The sequence below is a fragment of the Choloepus didactylus genome, chromosome 3, assembly GCF_015220235.1.
Source record: "Choloepus didactylus isolate mChoDid1 chromosome 3, mChoDid1.pri, whole genome shotgun sequence".
NCBI lineage: Eukaryota > Metazoa > Chordata > Mammalia > Pilosa > Megalonychidae > Choloepus > Choloepus didactylus.
Window position 1 is genome coordinate 88,775,231 of NC_051309.1, and position 8,938 is coordinate 88,784,168.

The following is an 8,938-nucleotide window of genomic DNA, read 5'->3' on the forward strand; positions in this document are numbered from 1 at the left end:
CAGCTGGCAGCCTCTGCCCAGGGAGTTGAGTGGGACTTGACTCCCGGGCCAAGGAACCATCAGAGCAGCTCACAAGCACTTGTGTGTTTTTTCTCCAATCTCCAAAAATACCTTGTCCCCTGACTATCCCTTTTGAGAAGCTATTTTTTCGTGGCTTGGTTTTTTTTGTTGTTGTTGTTGGTTTTTTGTTTTTTACAGGCCACCCTTGCTGGAAAATTTTAAATACTTGCCCAGTTAGGGCCAAGAGATGAGAATTAGATAGATAAGAGATGAGAATTAGAAGTCCCTGTTTCTGCCAGTCGGTAAGGGTCACTGGGCACAGATGAAGGATGGATGGAGCTCAGCCCCTCAACTCATAATTAGGCTGTTGTGGATGATCCCCTTCTTCAAGCCAGGCACACGGTAGGTGCCCAATCAGTGCCTGTTGGGTGATACTTAGATGATTTGGGGCTGATTAGTAGGCAAACCCTGCTCAGCATAGCAGCCCACCAGCAGGCGGCTCTGTTTATGGCAAATTCTTGTTTAACCAGCTGCTTCTGAACCGACTCCTTAGCCTTTAGTTAATCTGACACACTTCAAGTCAACGTTAGGCTTTTAAAAGAATCACCCAGCATACTCCAAAGAAAGCTAATTTATGAAAAATGTGTGTCTATCCATTTCTTCACTTCTAGCACAGATGATTTAAAGCTGTTCAGAGGGCCCTAGTTGCATAGAAAATGCTGAGAGGGGTGAGTTAGGTGTCCTGCAAAGTGGGGTATGGCTGCCCCTGCAGGTGAGCAGCAGAAGGAAAAGAGCTCAGGCCTGGAAGCCCGGCCTTGGGTTCTAGTTCTAACTCACTGTGACCCAGATCAGCTCTCTAGGCTGTTCTGTTTCTTTACCAGGGCAACAGAACTAATATCTATTGTTCCTTCCAGCTTGCCAATTCCATGAATGTGAGTTTGAAGCAGTGCCATTATGTTGACATTATGTTGACAGAAGCAGCTGATTTTTGTATTACCCACTGCGAATCCATTTTCCAGGATTCTAGGACAGGAAAAAACTTGCAAGGAATTGGTTACATTAAAGGACCATGCATCAGCATTTTATTGCTAGCTGACCTGAGCTAATTTAAAACAATGTCTAATTTAAAACAGAGGCAAGGTATGTGGCTTGTGAAGTCAAGGCCACTGAGCTAGTATTGTGGTGGTGGTGCTTCAGATTTAGCTGAAATTATAGAAGAAAAGAAAATTTGGTAGATGTTGGCACTGTGCAATGGCTAATGAGACAATAGAACATGAAACTGGAGGGTGTGAATTTCACCAACCGACTCAACTTCGGCTTTATAATGAAGCACTTTTTCCTTTCATGCTCTCTCTGATCCTGCTCCCCACTCCCACTAGACTTATGTACATCCTGTAGCTCTCTCACCCAGCCTAACCTTTTTCCCCCAGGGTGGACTAGTTGCTTGGCCAGAAGTCTACCAGTTTATTCTAAAGAATCACCCACCTTCACTCTAATTAGTCGGTCATTTATTTGGCATTTATGGGGCAACTGCTATGTTCCAGGACTGATGAGTACTGGGGATACAAGGTTGAATACGGTGTCATCCCTGCTCCCCATCTAGGAAGGAAGACCAAACAAATGAAATCTCTTTGCTATGGCCTTGAAGGTTTGGAAAGGCAGGAAGATTTAGTCTCTTACTGGAAAAAAAAAAAAAGAAATTCCTATTAAGTATCAAGCATACATATAAGAAGTTCAGGGGAAGAAGTGAAATAGTTCTTTAATTGTTCCCTTGAGTGCCTTATCTACTAAATAAGCTGCTCTATCTTGAACATCTTCCTCTCTTCCCTCCAACTAATCAGGCTGGATGGAACTAGCCATTTCAGCTGATTGTTTCCATGATGGAAGAGGGGATGTTTTGTGTTGAGGTAGTGGTGGTTGTGGTGTGCTGTTTAGGTTTTTCAGATCTTGCCTGTAAACAAGGGGCTGAAGGAAAATGATCTCTCCGAGTTCAGCCTCCTAGTGAAACATCTACAAGATATATTCTTGATAATATTGACTGTCCCTGTAGCATATTTTGCCGTTAGGGTCACTGTCTCCTTTCTCTATCTTGCCAAAGAACCTAGTATATTTTCTTGGCTTCTTGGTCAGTCCCCTGAAGTGGATGGGTATACATCTTACCCTAGGATGAGGGCAAAGGGGAAGTAATCCTTACCTTGTGAAACAAATAATTACCAAAACTATGATAACAGCCATAAAAGTGGTATGCACAAAATAAAGTGGACGCACAAAGGAGGGAGTGGTGGGCTGGGGTGTGTGATTACTGGGTAAAGTTTTGAAGCAGCACTGTCCAACAGAAATACGTGAGCCACAAATGCAAGTCACTTGTAGATAATTTAAAATTCTCTATTAGCTGTATTTTTTTAAAGTAAAAAGAAAGTAAATTTTAATAATTTATTTTATTTATCCCTATATATCAAATATAGTCATTTCAACATTTAATCAATATAAAATTATTAGGAAGACATTTAATATTTTTTCATAGTAGGTCTAAAATCCAATGTATACTTACAGCACAGCACATTTTAATTCAGACTTGCCACATATCAAGTGCTCAGTAGCCACATGTGGCTAGCGGCTACCATATTGGACAATGCAGTTTCAAAAGATAATCAGTTGTTTACCAAAGAAGTGGCAGAGGGCATTTCAGGCAGAGAAAATGCATGAGCAAAAAGCGTTTGCACATGACATTCAAAAAGGTGTTTGGAATGTCTGACAAGAATGTAGGGAAACAATGGGGGGAGTTGAAGCTGAAATATGATTCAGTGGGAAGCCCATGGGGTTTGGTATACTTGGGTATCCTGCAGAAAGAGCTATGAGGTAGGTGAAGGGACCCACCAAAAGGCTTTATGTATAATAATATCAAGTTTACATTTTGGGAAGAACACTCTAGCAGAGAAGTGGAGATTATTTGAATTGGGAGTAGGGAGAGGAAAGAGTGAGACAAGAAGACCAGTTAGGAGACTATTGTAACAGCCTGGCTGAGAGGTGGTAAGGATCTGAAGTAAGGCAAAGGCGCAGATTCTGGAGAAAGAGGTACTGGAGAAGGCGGGGGGGTGGGGGGGTGGGGATGAAGCCAGAGAAAATAAAATGGAAGAACCAACAGGATTTGATGCTTGACTGAACATAAAGGAAGAGGGAAAAAGAATACAAGATTCTTTTTGCATCTCTGGCTTGGGTATTTGAGTGAAAAAGCAATGCCATTTACCAAGATTCTAACTCTTTTTGTGTCAACACTTCCTCTTTTGTAAAACGGGGATAGTAATAATACCTACCTTATAGTACTCTTGTGACAAAATTAATATTCATAAAGGGATTAGAACATGGGAATGTATTAAGAAATCCATAAATATTAATCATCAGCATCATCATTATACTCATCAGTTTTGAGAGACACTAAAGAAATAGAAGCAAGTTATTAAAAAAGAAAAGTCCTGTTTTGATCACCCAAGTGAAACTCTTGGGTAGGCCGTTGAATATATGGGCCTGGAGATCAACAAAGGTCTAGGCTGGAGACAGAAATTTAGTCATAGCTAAATACAGTAAAATCCATGGCAGTGGAACTAGTTGCCCAAGAAAGGTAAGAAGAGAAAAGGGCTCAAGATAGAATCCTAGTGAACCACTGTTTATGAGAAAGAGATGCTAGTGGTATAGACTGAGAAGCAAAAATCATAGAGGTAGGAGAATCAGCTGAGTGTGGGACAGCAGGATCCGCAATATCAAATGTTTCAGAAGGACCAGGAAAGAGGGGAAATGCAGAGCCCATGCACACAAAAGGTCATCGGTGACCTTTGCTGAGGCCTTTTCAGTGAGTGATGGGTGCAGACTTTATACACAGGTGAGTTAAAGAACAAGGAAGAGGGACAAGCAGAGAATACATTTTAAATTAATCTTTCAAGAAACTTGGCACTGAAGGAGAGAGGGACAGAAAGGTAAAGTTAAGGGGAGGTGTGTGGAGTGTATGTATGTGAGTGTGTGTTTAGATGGGAGGAATTTGAACATATTTACTGACTGGGCAAAAGATACTGAAAGAAGGTGAAAGGTCAAAAATGAGAAAGAAGATGCTTGATGGGGGGAGGGTTGGACAGGATGGGATCAGGTAATCAGACGGTAGGATTAACTTTGAGCAGAAGAGACTTTTTCCTGGAGATTGGAGGGAAGTGAGGATGAGGGCAGATATGATTACAGAGTGAGTTGGTAAGGAGAGGGGGGGCATCAGGATGGCCTCTGTTTGCTCTGAAGGGAAGATCAGATCATCTGCTGGATAAGCAGAGTGGGAATTTGATAGAGGTGATGAAGGCTCCAAGAACTGTTGAGCAGGATGAGAGACGAAGCTAACCAAGAAGGACTAAAAGGTTGCAAGCCAAATTAAGGGCCTGACTGAAAATGGAAGCCTCAAGCTTGTAAGGCATTGGTCTGCTTGGTTATGATTATGCAGCCTCTCAGAAGTCTGATGGAATGTCCAGATTGTAAGGTTGAAGTAGGGATGGAGATTTGTAGGATGTGTTTGGTGGAAGGACAAGGGAAACAGATAATTGAGAACGCTAGTGAGAGAGAAGTTTGTTTGGAATCCAGGCTGGGGAAGGGGTGGGGGAAGGAAATGTGATCAGAAGGAAGCTAAGAACTCACAGGTAAGTGGGAGGATCAAAGGCACTGAGGTTCTGAAGAAGTTGCAAAACAGATTTCTCTTTGTTAGGGAATGACAATAAAGGAAGTAATAGCCATTGTGTTCCAAGAGTGGGGGTTTTGGAGTTAAGACCTAAAATAGTGGAATAGTTTCTGATGGCGAGATTCAGGGTAAGGCCACAGGGTTATACTGGAAGTGGCAGTCACTGGATATGAGAAGGTCAAGGGATGGAGAGAATGAGGTATACCAGACAGTACCTCCACCTGGGGTGAAATCACACAGGGTAGCATCAGATTTAGCTAGAGAAGGTTATAAGCCAGAGTCCAAGGGGTGGGGAGAGACTTTCTGAAGAAGGACGAGTAAAGGTTCTCAAATGTCAATGAGCAGATACAAGATTATAATACAAACTACAAAAGAGCAGCTCTGAGATGTACTAGGAGAAAACTATCACAGCCAGAATGCCTAGATTCTGGTCAGCAGTATGTACCATGGAGAAGTTACTTCTGATAGAGAGGACAGAAAGAGAACAGAAGATAGAAAGTGTTTGACAGTAATATGAGCTACACAAAATAAGTGTGAGAGACACTTAGTGAGTCATGTGGTCTGGCATGGTCAGGAGGGCTTCATGGAGGAAGTGGCAGGGACAAGCTAGGATGACTTGGCAGAAATGTCTAGTAGGAAAGTTGCATAAGACAAGACTCAAAGGTGAAAGTGAGCCTGGCAAAGGAGCTATGACAGTACCTAGCACTTAGATAAGTTTGTATTCCTTCAAAATATGAATACCAAGATTTAAAAAAAAATCACAACAAAAATATTTTCAAATCTGAGTACTTTGTGATGGGGGCAATGACAGGTCTCCTGGATCTTCACTTTCATCGTAGATAATACAGGAATTAAATACCTACCTTATACTGTAGCTATCAGATTTAAATGAGATAATGTTCATGAAAGAACTTTCCAAATTGAGAAGTGCCACAGACTAGGCAGCGTAAGTTAGTTCACAAGTTAGAGATAAGTTAGTTTGGAGGGGTATGTAGCTCATTGACTGGACTAAGACAGATCTAGGCTGGGAATCCTTCCTATACCATTTACTTAATAATCTTCAACTTCAGTTTTTTCATGTGCAAAGTGGAGATAATACCACCTATAAGATTTTGTGTGGAATAAGAGGTTAGCACAGTGTTAAGCATATGTAAGTTCTAAATAATGTGGGTATTATTTTCTTTTTATCATTTTACAGAGATGGACTGGATGTAGTTATGAAACTTGCCCTGTCAGGAAGCCAGAGTGTTTCTGGGGGTCCCAGATGGGTAAGAGAAGCATAACCAGATGGCCTGGAGGGCTTCAGACGGTGAAAAAATGAATTTTAGCAGGAAGAGCATTCACATCCTCTGAATGCTTTATCAAAGGTAATCATTTAAAGTAACTCCTTTGGCACAAGGAAGGAATCAGCTCCACAGCTCCTATAGATCTAAGCTTGGGGTGAGAGATGCCTCTTGGGTGAGGGGTATGGACAACAACTTCAAATGAAAACAACACTGTGCTCCCAGGGTGAGAAAACTCTTCACATGTTTTGGATTAGAATGATTCCAGGGGAATCAGGTTGAGAGGTGAGCCCCCAAGATTACAGGAAGATTGGTTCTGAGCTATAGCAACACCATGGCTTACTGAAAATTTAGTCTTCTCAGCTTCCAGTCACAGGAGGGTTGGCTTCCCTTTTGTGTGCTAAATGAATTGGGACAATTTTTCCATTGAGATTTTGCAGCAGTGGTTGACATGTTCCTCTAAAATGAATGCTTCTATTGGTTTGGATGTGAAGTGAGGGGTTTCCTTTTAGCAGAAACCCCAACCTTATTGCCTAAAACCCTCTTCATGTTTCCCAGACATCCTTATAGAGTGCTGCAATTTGGCAGCAGGAAATGCTGGAGATGACCAAATTTGAAAGTCCTGTCTTCTTGATTTATAAGATAGATAAAAGGGTCTACTGAAATGCTGAAACCAACCCAAACCTTTCTCTTCTGTTAGCAATATGCTGCTCTTCGCCCGTTTCAAAATTATCTCGAGTTTATATCAAATCTCCTCTAAGAGCCAAGCACTTAGCTCAGCTCCACTGACATGAATACATGGTTCTGTGTTCATGGAATTCACAGTTCAGTGGAAGAAACAGACAGTAATCAAGTAATCACTGAAATAAATGCGTATTACAATCTACAAGTGCTACAGAGGAATCATCCTTTTAGAGACTCAGTCATGGCTTGTTAACATTGGTTTCTATCTGTACCACATCCAACCTTTAACCAACATCTGGCTAGAAACAAACTCCTCTCCACTCTCAATCCCTGCTCCCAAATCCCAGCTCTTTGAAGTAAATTAACCATCCCTATTATTGTGACAGAAGACAAACAATATTGACAATGAGGTTTTCACCCACAAACTCTCCCAGCGTTCCAGTTCCCCTTCCCCCAGCATGCACCCATCCCATTTTCTTTAAAGATAGTTATTTTGGCTTCCAAGGACAGATAAATATAGACAAACTCAGTTAAACATAGGGAAGCTCTTACTTATTTCTGTGTTAGCTGCTGTTATTGTTTCTATTTAAATGACCTCTTTTCTCTTCCTGCTGTGTCAGTTATCACAGGCTGCTCTTAAAGTCAAAGGCCCCTGTTGTTCTCTAGGTGGGAGGGGGATTTGTAAATAGAGTTCAGGAATGTCAAAAGAGTGACCCAGATTTGCAGCATCAAAGGAAAAACTATGTAATCAACTCAAATCTAGTCTATCCTTGACATGGGGAACAGAAACAGATGTGCAGAAAGATTAATTTCATGGAAATATGTCATTATTGAGAAAGACTTAATAGTTAAGGACCTCCAGGACAAGCAAATCTATTTGCCCCAAGCTGTCTCTTTATAAACCATCTCTTTAGTACCTGCCCATTTATTCCCAACCAAGGAAAGTGCTGCATTGATTTTTCTTCAGATTAGAAATCAAATTAACTCTACAAGTTGGGGGAAAAAGGGATCCAAATATAACTGGACCTGAGTTGTTTCTGTCATCTTTCTTCAAAGCTTTGGTGCGTATCCAAATTTATTTTTGATGCTTCTGAAGACTTATAAATAATACACTGACATTGCAGTAGATGTATGATTGACCACTAGAGCTGGAAATGAAATAAGAGATCATCTAATCCTACTGTTTTATTTTACAGATGGAGAAATGGAGGCAGAAAGAGGTGACATTATTTGACTACCAACCAGTGGCAGAGAATGCACTAAAATCCAGTTCCTTGACTCCCAACTTGTTGCTCATCTACATGATCCCTGATGAGGACCCAATTTATAGCAGTTGGGATAAAGTGGGCTCCCTAGAGGCTTTTTACTGCTACCACCCAAAGTGTCCCCCAGAATCCAAAACCTTGGTACTATAACTTTCCTGTGGCCATCTACAGGAGATACTTGATTGTTTCAGTCTACTCTTTTCTTCCTTGTTCTTCTCTAAACTGAACCCTTTCCTTTGGGGACCCACTCACTGTGTTCACACTATGGTGGACACACTGTATGGGCTGGCCAGTTAGGGTACCCCTCCTCCCTGAGCACAGAGCTTAGTCAGGTAGTGGGCATGGGACCGAAACAGAGCCACTAAGAATTGTCTTTGTGATCTCTTCTCTTGTGATAGCACAAGCTGTGAAGATGTAGATTTTGAGCTGCAAGGGGCTATTTTTCCCATCAGTTGAAGAGAATTGGCCTGAAAACAGGCCAACACACTATGCTCAATAAATGTTATCCGTTATAATAACCACACTTCTCTTTGGTGGGAAATGTCAGGTCTCTGCAGATTTGTAGCAAAAACAATACCCCTCCTGCCCCCAAAAGCAAACAGAGAACAAGCCAAAACTGAGGTTTTTTTAACAGTAATAGTAAGTTATCGTTACTTCAGGAGACAAAATGGTTTTGTGGGGTTAAAAAAAAAGGAAAAAAAAAAAAAAAAAAAAAAAAAAAAGGCAGGCTTACTAGGCTGAGACCTGGGCAAATGGAATTACTAATTCAGCTCCCTGGGCTGATGTCAGGATTAAGTGAGACATCTTAAATGCCTATTTCAATATCCAGTTCGAGTAAAGGTTAGATCCTTTAAACCAGTGTCCATAAAGCACCTACCAGGAGAGAACTCAACTTATGGACTTGACTAAGGTTTAAAATTGATTTGTTCTCTCCGAAAGAGCCCTTAAGGGAAAAAAAAGAGGTGGTCAAAAAATGTCATTGGCTATGTTGAGATCTA

General features: G+C 41.3%; 1 long non-coding RNA gene across 1 annotated transcript; it reads left to right on the plus strand.

Moving 5' to 3' along the window:
• The first annotated feature begins 117 nt into the window (after positions 1–117).
• Positions 118–8,534, plus strand: LOC119529587. The gene is made up of 3 exons (XR_005215904.1): positions 118–402; positions 5,907–6,075; positions 7,872–8,534. It is a non-coding gene; the product is annotated as an uncharacterized LOC119529587 (long non-coding RNA).
• The last annotated feature ends 404 nt before the right edge of the window (positions 8,535–8,938 follow it).